The sequence below is a fragment of the Denticeps clupeoides genome, unplaced genomic scaffold (assembly GCF_900700375.1).
Source record: "Denticeps clupeoides unplaced genomic scaffold, fDenClu1.1, whole genome shotgun sequence".
NCBI lineage: Eukaryota > Metazoa > Chordata > Actinopteri > Clupeiformes > Denticipitidae > Denticeps > Denticeps clupeoides.
The window spans coordinates 104,056-117,933 of record NW_021629750.1 but is presented as its reverse complement, the minus strand read 5'-3'; the positions used below and the strand labels follow the sequence as shown (position 1 = coordinate 117,933).

The following is a 13,878-nucleotide window of genomic DNA, read 5'->3' as shown; positions in this document are numbered from 1 at the left end:
GCCAAGACAAGTGGAAGTGCTGTTACAGAGTCAGGTACGCTGGAGCGTGTTCTCGACATGTTAGAGAAGGTACTCGAAAGAACGAGCCAGTTCCCCACTGTTGCTCCAGCCAGGCCCTCATCCTTCTCGTGGGACCAGCGTGCTACCTGCCAGGTGTGTAGTGATAAGTCCACATTCCACTCGTACACACTGTATGAAGGAGAAGAGATGCCTCGTCTGCTTTGAAACTGGACATCAACGAAGGGATTGCCCTGGGACAACTAAACGCGCTGTCCAGTCTGTTAATCGATCACAGAACCAGGAAAACTGAATACTCACATTCGGGAGGGGACACTGTGAGTACAGGAAAGGGACCCTCATAACTGGTGATGCCATGTCTGAGTTTGAAGAAATGGTTGCAGCTACTCCCGACCCACACGATGGTGGTGTTCAGAACGTAATGAAATTGGACAAAGTAGACAGTCTGTTCTATGTGGATGTTATTGTGGAAAAGAAAGTCTCATTGCATGCTCTGCTGGACAGTGGATCCATGGCGTGTACTATGAGCGAAGAGGCTGAACAGAGACTGCTGGTATGCCAGGGTTGATCACAGCCCAGAGTACAGTACCTATTGATGTTGTCCTTGTAGGCTGTGGAGGTGTCCAAGTCCGTCCTAAGCAGGTGCACGATGTAGATATGGAAGTGTATGGTCACACAGTCTGCGTGCCCACATTAGTAGTACCCCGGACAGCAGGATGAGCTGATTTTGGGCACGAATGTCATCAAGTACCTACAGTCTCAAATGAAGCAGATGTCGTCTTACTGGCGCTGTGTCGCACAGCCTGAGGCCCCAGGGAGCCCAGAGGTTTCCCATTTCATGAACATGCTGTCTGGCCTTAATCGTTGGAAAGGAAGTGAAATACCTGATGTCATTGGAACTGCTAAACTGGCCCGTGCTGTCACGCTACTTCCAGAGCATGAAACATCTGGTGTGGGCTAAGTTACCGGTGACCTCCCCAGTGTCTGAAGGAAGTACCATCGTCATCCGAACCACCAAGAGCACAGACCCACAAGAAGGAGTGTAATTATTGGTAGAGTCATAGCTACCATGACAGGGACAGATGGGTGCCAGTTAAGGTTTTGAACGCAGGTCCACTCGCCCATAACTCTTAAACGGAACACAAAAACTGGCCGATGTCTACCCATGTGTGGCTGTAGAAGACCTTGATGGGGACATCAAGCAGTCACTTGGTGTGACAGCCAAATTACATAACCAAACATTACGAGCTGACCCAAGCTTCAGCATTAGCAATGATCTACAGCGAATGGGATTGAAAGATTTGGACATCGATTCCTGTGTGAAGTGACGCTGGATTGGAAAATCAAATTGCTGCAATTGATCAAGAAGTACGAGAGTGTGTTCTCCAAGGATAAGCTTGATTGTGGGAAGGCTAGGGACATAGTCCATCATATCCACCTGTCCGACGACAGACCGTTCAGGCTACCCTACAGGCGTGTACCCCCTGCACACTACCAGAAACTCCGACATGTGTTGACTGATATGGAGGAAAGAGAGATCATCAGGAAGTCCAAGAGTGAATGGGCTTCTCCCCTGGTGCTAGTGTGGAAGAAGAGCGGTGATCTCCGCGTCTGTGTTGATTACCGGTGGCTGAATGCTCGAACGATCAAAGACGCACACCCTTTACCCCACCAAGCGGATTGTCTGGCGGCCCTTGGCGGCAATGCCATATTCAGTACCATGGACCTGACGTCCGGCTTCTATAACGTTGCAATGGCAGAAGAGGACAAGAAGCTAACTGCTTTCACGACACCAATGGGCCTCTACGAGTTCAACAGGCTTCCACAGGGTCTGTGTGTAACAGCCCTGCCAGCTTTATGCGTCTGATGATGGGGGCGTTTCGGGGATCAAAAACTTTTTGACCTTGCTCTGCTACCTAGATGATTTGTTGGTGTATGCTCCAAGTGAGGAGGAAGCTTTGGAACGATTGGAGATGGTCTTCAATCGACTGAGTGCCCATGGGCTGAAGCTAGCTCCAAAGAAGTGCTATTTCCTCCGCGCAGTGTAGTAGGTTTCTTGGTCATGTGGTAGACAGGGCCGGTGTTGCTGCAGATCCGACAAAATCAGCGCCATCTGTGATATGGGAGAAGTGGATCTCATGAGGGATGATGCTGTCACACCATGTCAGCGGAAGATAAAATCATTCTCGGCATGGTGATGTATTATCAAAGATTTATACAGAACTGTTCTAGAATTGCCAAACCACTCTTCATGTTGACTGCAGCTCCTAGAGGAAGGAAAGGGAATCCAAGAGGAGCTGCTTCATTCAAAAGTTAAAACCAAGTGATTGGGGGCAGGAGCACAGAGAAGCGTTCCTGCAGCTGAAGTCAGCACTCCTGAATTCGGTTGTACTTGCACATCCAGACTTCAGTCGGCCGTTCGTTCTTTCCACGGATGCTTCTTTGGATGGATTGGGCGCCGTACTGTCACAGGCCCAGAAGACGGGAGCAAGGCTCGACCAATAGCCTTTGCCAGCAAAGCACTTACTCGTGCCCAGCTTAACTATCCCGCTCACCGACTGGAATTCCTGGCATTGAAGTGGGCTGTTTGTGACAAATTCGGACACTGGCTGAAAGGTCACCCATTCACTGTTTGGACGGATAACAATCCACTGACATACATCCTGACAAAGCCCAAGTTGGATGCATGTGAACAGAGGTGGGTCGCCAAGTTAGCTCCTTATGATTTTAACATCCGATACATACCTGGCAGCCGAAATGTAGTGGCTGACGCGCTCAGCCGACAGCCGTTTGTGAAACCACAGGTCAGTGTGAGATTGGTGGAAGAACCTTACAGAGCATTGTTGAAGGAGGCCGAACAGCTTAAGGAAGACTTGATTCAGGACACTTTTAGGCTAAGCAATAACTGTCAGGCCTTGGTAGAACCTTCCTCCTTTGAAAATCTGCAGCGTCGTTCACTCGGCAGTGAGGAAGTGTCTGCTTTATTGACTGGCTGCATGGAGTGGAACAAGGGACCTGAAGGAAGAGTGATCTCTTGGTTAGCACAGGAGTGGACGTGGAACAGCTAGTACCATCTGGTCAAGTGCCCTTGCATTCATTCTCCCTCCGGGATTTGCAGGAAAAGCAAGCCGAGGATGCTACCCTTTCCCGTATTCTTGTCTACGTGGCCCGTGGCAGAAGACCTTCACGTAGGGAGCGTGCTAAGGAGACATACAAGGTACTTAAAGCTTTGAAACAGTGGGAGAAACTGAAGATGTTGGATGGCATATTGTATAGAGCCAGTAAAGACTTTCTGACAGGGAAGAAAAGACACCAATTCATTGTTCCGTCATCACTTATTAAGGATGTTCTGGAAGGAGTTCATGACACTGCTGGACACCAAGGTCAAGCCAGGACCCTGTACTTGGCAAGACAGCGGTTCTTTTGGGTTGGAATGGAACAGGATGTTCGTGAGCATGTCAAGTGTTGTAGACGATGCGTGGTTAGCAAGACACCTGAGCCAGAAGGTAGAGCGCCCTTGGAAAGTATTAGAACCACGAGGCCGTTGGAACTTGTTTGCATGGATTTCTGGTCAGCAGAAGATTCGAATGGAAGAAGCGTGGATGTTTTGGGTAGTAACAGATCACTTCACCAAAATGGCGCATGCCTTCCCGTGTAGAGACCAGTCAGCTAAGCAGGTAGCACGACAGCTGTGGGACCGTTATTTCTGTATATATGGATTCCCAGAGAGGATACACTCGGATCAAGGTGCTAATTTCGAGAGCCAGCTGATTCAAGAGCTCATGCAGGTAGCTGGAGTCATGAAGTCAAGAACCACTGCATATCATCCGATGGGAAACGGTCAAGCTGAGCGCTTTAACAGAACGTTAGGTGGCATGATCAGAGCTTTACCCCCCAGAGCTAAGCAGAAGTGGCCTCAAGTGTTGCAGACCTTGACTTTCGCATACAACTGTACAGCCCATGAGTCCACGGGCTACGCACCATTCTACCTCATGGAAGAATTCCACGTCTACCGGTTGACGTTATGTTTCATAACGTGTGAAAGAGACAATAATCATGTGGATTATGACAGCTTTGTCAAGAGGATGAGAGATGACTTGAAGGAAGCTTTGTTGGTTGCACAAGCGAATGCAACGGATAGTCAACGTCATCAAGCTGAATTGTACAATCGGAGAATCAAAGGCTGCGACATTGAGGTAGGAGACCAAGTCCTTTTGGCAAAAAGGGAGAACGTGGACGCAGGAAACTGGCAGACAAGTGGGAATCTACTCCTTACATTGTGGAATCTAAGGACCCCAGGTGCCATGTCTACCATGTCAGGAACACCAGCTCGGGACATGTGAAAGTAGTTCACCGCAACTTACTCCTGCAAGCAAATTTCCTCCCGCTTGAAGTTGGAGATGAGTGTTCTTTCACCAGTGAGCCTGAAGTCAGCCAGGTGCATAGCGAGAATTCTGGAAGAACTCAATCTGTTCTAGATTCGGTCATAGACAGTGCTGTGCGTACCGTTAATTGGGTGGCTGAAGTTACCGACACAGTTGGTTGTGCTGAAGATCCACAAGTGCCTTCAGGATTGGAAGTGTCAGAACCTGTTTCCCTACCTGTGAACAACTCACCTTGTGATGACAGTGCCTCAAATAGCAACCATGATATTGAGACTGAAAGCCCGAGTGTTCCTGCTGACTCAGTTATGGTTGTACCCTCCACAACCCCTTTGTCTGATGAGATTACGTCCCAAGCAACTACTATATCCCAGATTAGGACGAGAGTAGGGAGAATAGTGAAGCCGGTAAGCCGATTGATTCATAACATGACACAGAAAAGTGTACCTATGGAAAGATCAGTTAGTGGGATTGTGAATCTCCTGTCATCGTAATCAATGTCCCATGTGATTGGCATTAATTGTAGATCCATTAAGACACACAGTTAATGAAGTTATCCTGTTCGTAGTAGTGAGTGGTGTATGGGGCACCTCTTTAGCAAGTGATGGAGGAGAACCTGGCCAGTTATCCTCTGTCATTTTCCCTGTAAGTGGGAGACATATGTGTCGCATAGTAGACGATGGTTGTATGGATGACCGGGTTCATAGCATTGTGTCATTGAGCTACTTACCTTACTGAATAAGTTTTGTGAAGTTCAGGGGGGAGTATGTGGCCGGGATGTTATGTAAGATGTTATGTTATGTATGTCGTGAACTCCAACAAAACTTATTGTAATTGTAAGCTACGGTGTTCATGTGTTTTTCTGTGTATTTGTGGGTGGGAACGAAAATTTTGGTTCCACATTGTTTGTGTGGTCAGGGTTACATTAATGGCGCACTCTATAGCTCACGTTCACGTGCAGTTACCTCAGTGTGCTGCGGGAGCAGAGAGGGGTGAGACGCGCGTGCAGTGTTCTCCATATCATGTTGTATATAGGTGTATTAAAGTTATTAAAGTTATGGCATGTTGTTGGTATTATGCTGTGTATTATAAGCGCGTGCGGCGTGTGCCGCACGCGCGGTTCAAAAAGAAAAAAAAAGAAATTTTATTTGCCGCCACGTGTTAGCAGAAGCATGTGTTTCGTAGGATGAGAGGAGGGCCGTGACGCGTGTGATCGTTAGCCACTGACTGTACCCTGCTGTGTTCCCACAGGTATGTTAAATGTGAAATGTATGTAACGTAGCCACTATACGATCGTCATTTTCTTTTTTTAAATTGTTTTTGTATTTTACTGTTTTTTTACTGTTGTTTAATGTCACTGTTGGCTCACCTGTAAATAGTTTAATATATGTCATTTAATGACTGAGTTACTGGTTGAATTCATGTGGTGGGTTTATTTATTTATTTTTTGGTTTTTTATTTAATCATATTTTACAAGTTGTATTGACGTGCAGTTACCTCAGTGTGCTGCGGGAGCAGAGAGGGGATGAGAGGAGGGCCGTGACGCGTGTGATTGTTAGCCACTGACTGTACCCTGCTGTGTTCCCACAGAAATAAAATCTCTCTTTTGACACCAACTGATGTGCATGGGTGATTGGATGCTGGTGTGCATCCGTTACATAGACAGAGTGAGACAGGGTCGATGCGACAGGAAGAAACTTTCACAATGAAAGCAGACAGGAAAGTTGTAAGAAACTTGTAACTTGTAAGAAAGACACACAATACATTGACAAACATTCAATAACCCGACAAAGACTAAAAATGAGGGGGCCACAACAATAGGTGCAGACAGTCAGATAATCAGGGGCTGTGACGCCCATGGGCTAAGGGTTAAGCACAACGGGTGCTCCTGCACATGATTATGGAGTCCTGATCCATCCCAGCTCCATAAGAACCATGAAGCAGAACCCAGTATGGGATGGATGCGACAATGATGTGGACATGCACATAACTCACCTTAGGTTTGTTCCAGTTTATGTTCCTGGCCTTATTGCCACATGCCTTTGGGTCTGTAATTGTTTATCCTTTGTTTCCTTTGTTTTAGCCCTTGTGCCGCTTTTGTTTGTATTTATAATCAAGTACTCTGCGCCTCACTCTCCTACCGACCTACCAACCTACCAATGTGACAGGGGCAACCACATGGAATCCATGGAACTACAGCCTGGCACATCATCCACGGTCCGAGCCGTGACACAGTTATATTAAAATGTGTGGAAACGTTTGCCTCTTTGGCTGAGTGGAAATCAGACGTGCCCATCTCAGAAATCTTTAGTTAAAATGAGCAGATCCAGTATAAGCCTGGAGGCTGTTAGAGAGTCTGGGGTGCAACACAGTGAATTCCAGATTAACCCTTAAATGCTGGATCTCTATTTTCAGGTGGTGTATTTTACAGCCACTTTCCCATACGTGATGCTGCTGGTGTTGCTGATCAGAGGGTTGACTCTACCTGGTGCCCTGCAGGGGATTGTGTACTATCTGAAGCCTGAACTCACCCCACTTCTAGATCCCCCAGGTTACTTTTGAACAGCCTGTATGAGTTGTCAGTTTTAAAGCATTCAAACCAAACTTTTCCGACATAAAATGCAAAATCTCACAAACCCCATGGTTGTTAGGTTGAATCATTGCTTGGACCTTAGTGGTTGGAGTTTGCCTTCACTATAACCCAGTTTTTAAAATTCTTTTTTTGATAATAAAATGAAATCATATAATAGGTTTGTGTGTTTTCATGCAGGTGTGGATGGAGGCTGTAACTCAGGTCTTCTTTTCTTTTGGTGTGGGTGGAGGAGTGTTGATTTCACTGGGGAGTTACAATCCATACAACAACAACTGCTACAGGTATGATTTAGAACCCGTCAGTCCCCAAAAATCTTAAATCAAACCACACCCCTTTAATATCCCCAAATTAGCATCCTAATATTCAAACCTCTCTGCAGGAACTGTTTCTGGCTCTGTTGTTGAACGCTGCTACCAGTTTGGTGGCTGGATTTGCAGTATTTTCAGTGCTGGGCTTCATGGCTCATGAATACAATGTTGGCATTGCAGAAGTTGCAGAGTCAGGTACTGTACTTATAATGGCTTGGGAGTATCTATATAAAACAAACAATACGAGTAATCATATAGTTCAAAATAAATTATGCTTGTGGCTACATGAATACTTTTTTCTTCTTACAGGTCCTGGTCTGGCATTCATTGCGTACCCTCAGGCAGTGGCCATGATGCCTTTACCCCAGCTGTGGGCGATATGCTTCTTCATCATGATTATATTGCTTGGCCTGGATTCACAGGTGGCATCAAAATGTGTACACACACACACACACACACACACACATAAATACACACACAAACAAACAGATATTAACTGTTAACTGATGCATAAATTCTAGTTTGTTATGATGGAGGGGGTGATAATGCCAGTGATTGACCTGGCTCCCACTGTGCTGCGTAGACCTGGACGTAGAGAACTTTTACTGCTGGTCTTCAGCCTCTTTCTGCTTCAGCATGAGTATACTAATGGTTACAGAGGTAATCAGAGAACCAAATATAAATTCAACATATTGTGGTCTGTTGTATGATTTGTGTCTATAATTGAATAAGCCTTTTTTTCTGCAGGGTGGGATTTATGTCCTGCAGGTGTTTGATTACTATGGCACGAATGCATCCTCCAAACTCTTCCTCTCTAGTCTTCAGTGTCTGATAATGGGCTGGATATTTGGTAAATAATAATTAATTGCAGTAAATTCTATGAAAGTCCTTATGCTGTATATGCAGTGGTTTGGAAAAGTGCTTTCTTACTTGTTTAAGTTTTTTAAATGTTTTAGATAATCAAACAATAATATATACTAGTCAAGGATTACTGTCACACCTCAATAAATGAATCACTTAAATAAGACCTGCCTGACAAAGTGTTGTAGACCAAAATATCATCAAAAGCCAGACATCATGCTGAGATCCAAAGAAAATTAGGAACAAATGAGAAAGAAAGTAATTGAGCTCTATCAGTCTGGAAAAGGTTCTAAACCTTTGGGACTCCAGCGAACCACAATAAGTGAAAACATGAAACATTGATGAATTTTCCCAGGAGTTACCTGTCGATCAGGGCAGTGTTCATGACATAAGAAAGGGATGGGGAGCCAAGACGAAAATTTTGGAGAGTGTGTCTCATTAAATCTGTAAAAGTAACACTGCATTTCAGAAAAAGAACATCATACCAACAGTTAAATATGGTGGCGGTGATAGTTTTATGGTCAGGGGCTGTTTTGGTGCTTCAGGACCTGAAAGACTTGCTGTGATTAATGGAATTATGAATTCTGCGGTTTAACAAAAGGAGAATGTCCCTCTATCTGTTCATGACCTCAAGCTGAAACCAACGTGGATTCTGCAACATGACAATAATCCAAAACACACCAGCAAGTTCACCTCTGACTGAAGAAAAACAGAATGAAAACTTTGGAGTGGCCTAATCAAAGTTCTGACCTGAATCCTATTGATATGCTGTGGCATGACCATGAACCATGAACTACAACAATTTGCAAAGTCGGCCAAATTTCACACTTTTGATGATCTGAAACATTTAAATGTGACACATGAATAAAGTACTATACTACTCTAGTTACGCCAGATAGAAAACGTGCCTTTCCATCTTCCAGGAGCGGAGCGCATGTGTGATGTAATTGAAGACATGACAGGAGTGAGACCCAGCCGCTTCTTCAGTTTCTGCTGGCGCTATCTGACACCACTAGTATGCACAGTGAGTTCCTCTCTTATTCTCATTAGTGGTTCTGACAGTTTTTAAACAGGATGACACTGTTAATTCCACACATGTATGACCCATAGTGATTCTAATTAATCCAGTTGAAAATATATCAGTATGATGCTGTGCTTATTGGCTGATTTTTTAGCTAGTCTCTGTTGACATGGATAATGATCATTGATAATGACCATAATTACTAATACGAAATCAGATTTTACATCAGAAAATTACAATGAGCCAGCTTTATTGGTCCTGTTGTGGACACCTTTTGCTGCTGGCTTGAGCACAAGAGCCAAGAGGCATTTCATACTTAAAGCACACTTATTTATATTATACTTTCCCAAACCATACATGGTGTCTGCTATTTTGTCCTTTCTCTACCAATTTGGTTACCTGTCACAAAAACGTATTGATTATCTTACAGATTCCTGCGTGCACAAACAGCTGTGCATGGACTTTACTGTATTCCACCATGTGGTGCATAAAAATTATATCTGCATCTGTGCTGAATTTATGTGTTAATTTAAATTATTCCATAATGTCCTTCTTTCCCCAGGTATCCTTAATTGGCGCCTTGGCCAATTACAAGCCCCTGACATTTAACCGAACCTACACATACCCGGGGTGGGTTAATGTGCTGGGCTGGATGATGACGCTGTCATCCGGCCTGGCGGTACCAGTACTGGCTGTCTACTTGCTGTGTACTGGAAAAGGAAGCCTGAAACAGGTTAGTTTAAGTTTTGATGGAACTTATACAGTATATGCATGCACAACCTTATTTGTTGGTCTGTAAATAAATAAGGATGCTATTTCTCTCTCTTACCAGCGCTGCATTCATCTTTGTCAATGTGCTGATGACCTTCCTTTGACCCGGAAGCAGAGGGAAGAGCTTTCAAAGTTGACCCCAGATGCACTGTAGTTGCCATGGGGAACAAAAGAAGCTTTTAAGAAGACGATTTGTTGGGACACCTAAGTGAAAATAACCTCTAATTCTTAGGTTTATTAAAGGTTGTTTGCAAAAAAAGGATCTGTGTGAAAATAATAATTAACCTCTCAGTAATGAACATTATCTTGCAAGTAAACCTGTACACATACATTACGAGGAGTTACTAAAGGCTACTAATAGCAGTAGTGCCACCTTCAGGAAAAAATGGGAGTTGGGCGGTTTTATGTGTCTAACATGTTGATCATACGTTATTCTTACGAAAATTTCTGTGGTCCCTATCAAACTGTTGATAAAAAAACAAAACTGAAAGCAAAATGACTAATTGCTAAGTCGGGAAATGATCCTCACTTTCTCGTGCAATATTCTGACAAATGCTGGTTCCAGCTGTGGAACCTGCTCATTCTGGTCAGTATTGCAGTGTAGCTGGAAACTAGCTGCAGGACGTCCCCATGAACAGGGTATCAGTCTAGTATAGGGTGAACTGTTTTCATGGGTGGAATAATTATAAACTCAAATATTTAGGATTTTCTCAAATCCACTAAAACATGTAAACTGTACAATCATTCCAAGTAAAAGGAACAGAAAATCACAGAGAGTCAAATTACTACAGACTGCAATAGGAAATAACAAAGTGTCTGATAGTTTTGCAGATCACTCCCAACTCCATACCATGCAATAAAAATGATGAACAGGCAGCGCACCTACTCAGTTTTTTGGTGGGACAGTGAGATGCAAGACTGTCCAAGTGACAAACTAGGAACTTTGACTGGATAGTCCAACAGCAACCGAATTACAATTCTTATCGCTACACTCCACAATCCCCAAAACAAGGAGGACGGCACAAGAACCACAGAACTCCCCTCTACAGGAGAACCATTAGTTACCACTGGAACTGAAGCAGCCAGGTTCTCATGCAGTTTGTGGAGCTCTGAACAGTCAAACTTGTCTGTAGATGTTGCAACAGCTCAGTGAAAAAAAAAAAAATACAGAAAGGGTGAAGTAGTGGAGATATCAGAGGACATAAGATCTTCTGCTTGCCCCTTGACTTCCACCCCATGTAAGGTCTGTTTTGGTTCAAAGTGTAACTTAGTTTGCTTGATATTTTGACTGACAAAACTAGGTGCAGCTGACATTATAGCAATAATCAGACAAGTTAGAGGAAGATGGAGCTCATGGAAGGGGAGGCTGAGTGTGGGGAACAGAAAACCAAGGCAAGCATCACAGAATTTCTCTTGACTGAGAATGGAAACATAGTTGGGTTAGAAATGTGTAGAAGTTCCCCTTCCTCTGCCACAAGAACGGTGAAGGTACGTTTTCCACAAGAACAACTCTTTACAAAGCAAGAGACTGTAATTTAAAACAATTCCTGTATTACTGCTATTTTATATAACAGTAGTAACTGGCTGCCAAAAGGAACTGTCTAAAGTTAAGTAAAGTTCAAGAATACAGAAAATAATGCAATATTATTATTTTATTTACACATAAAGAATGAATACAAATTTAAAACAAGAACTAGCAGTCATAAATATGTTTATACAGTTACAAAAAAGCAGAAAATCATTTTAGATTAGTCAACAGATTTAGACTGACAAATATGAACCTGTCTTACTGTAATTTCCATGTGTGCTTGTTTCTTTGAATAAATTCAAACACAATTAAGGATGGTATACAGTGCTTCACATTGCTTTAGTACAAATACATAATACTGTATGTGGTGAATTTCAGTGTGCAAGAGGTTTTACATACACAACAAATAAAATAAGGAAAAGGCTGGTAAACCAAGTGAGAGACCATGTAATTAAACATATGATTAAATAATAAATAGCAATGAAACAAATAAATAGCAGGAAGACAGACAACAAACACAGATAAGCTTCAGCGGTGGTCTAGTTTTACCATGAAGCCAGGCTGATGGTGATGAGTGTCATGACGCGAGCACAGACAGAGAACGGGACCAAACTGAACCCTAAAACAGAAGAGCCCACACTGACCTAGAGACAGGGAGAACACAGACAGGGAAGAGACGATCTGAAAGTAGAACTCAAGACGCTGCGGTGAAGTTACAGTAGTTTCATGTTGGAAAATTCAACAGATATTCAGATATTCACTAAGGACAACCCTCCACAAAGACTTCTGTTTTTTCTTTCAATACCTAACCATATTTTTGAGGGTTTGGGGCCAGATTAGTGTAGAACAGTGCTATTGCATGGGACTATTTAGACACACCTCATTTTTGGGATTTTCTGCACCCTTCGTTTTATATCAATATTTCCAAAAATTGTGGAAAATTCTCTCTTTTTTTCAATAGCTTCCACACAAAGTGAGCATATGATTCAAAACCAATGTAGAACTGTGCTGCTGCATGGAACTAGTCAGACGCATTTTGGTTTATTGAGGTTTTCTGCACCCTCAATCTTATACAAATTAAAGTCGTAATTGTCTGAAATTGATTAGGATTTAACTGTTTAAGAACTGAGTCTAGCTGCTTGGACTACAGGACTTAAGAACAGTTTTTACCATCAGGCCATTCGACTCCTCAACAGCAACACCTGAACACCAACATTACAACCCACATTGTGTTACTCACTCACAAACTGTACGTGCACACACTTAAATACTGACTGGAACATGCATCTACACTCTACGTGCTATAACTGTCATTGTACTCATTGCTCAGTATTGTCAGTTTGCCTCATCTGGCTGTTCTACCCTCCCACATGAAAATTGTTACTTTTTTACTCCTTCATATATCACCCTTCTCTTGTAGACGTATAACTTGTGACTTCTTGTAAAGTGACAAATTTGATATTGCCAAACTGTCTGTTTTTTAGCATTGTTTTTAACAGTGACTTGCATTTCTCATCATACAAATTTTACTGTAATGTTTTTCCCTGCGTTAACTTGCATATGACAAATAAAACTGAAACTGAACTATTCAAACCATTTCAAACTTTTTTTTTACATTTATCCAAAACTTTTTTAATTCACCCATGTAATTTTTCATCTAACCACGTTCCCCAAAACATTTAATTGAAACGTTTGATTTTGAAGTCTTGATTGCAAAATCTTTGAAAAAGTTTACCTTTGTTTTGTCACAGAAAATTTATCACCTCACTTTGTATCTTCTATTTTCATAATGTTCCTTCCTATTTTCCAGATTGTGAACATCTGCAAACAGCGAAAACCCCACCCCATTCTCAACATCACCAAAAACATAATTTATCATTGTAGAAAGTAATAAAGGACTCTCTGTACAGCCTTGAGGCATTGCAATTTCAAAAAAGTATTTCTGCGAATATCTCTTCCCTACTCTAATTTGAAGTGTTCTTACCTGCCAAAAATCCCTGAACCATCTGTACACTTGGCCTGAGATGATTTACAAAGTTCCACATTATATTGTTTGCTTTCTCAATGTCAAAAAAGAAATACACACACACAGACAGACACCAGGACAACATCTAGGTAAAACATAACTGAGCAATATGACCCTAAAGCGCAGGTCTGTAGATACCAACATTTTACATGTAAAAATGAAGCAACAACAAACTTTCAGTTTTCATTGTGAGCATGTAGCAGTAAACAGAGAGTGAGACTCAAACACAGTTTCAGAGAAATGAATTCAGTTCATTGATATTGCAATTAAATTATTACATTAATATAACAGACGCCTTTTGTTCTCCTTCCATGTCAAACTGCCCTGGGCAAGCTGTGATCACACCTGGAACACAAGTAGATTTAAATAA

General features: G+C 42.7%; 1 pseudogene; it reads left to right on the top strand.

The window, feature by feature from the left end:
* Positions 1-7,113: 7,113 nt before the first annotated feature.
* Positions 7,114-10,214, top strand: LOC114773275 (sodium- and chloride-dependent GABA transporter 2-like; annotated as a pseudogene).
* Positions 10,215-13,878: the final 3,664 nt, after the last annotated feature.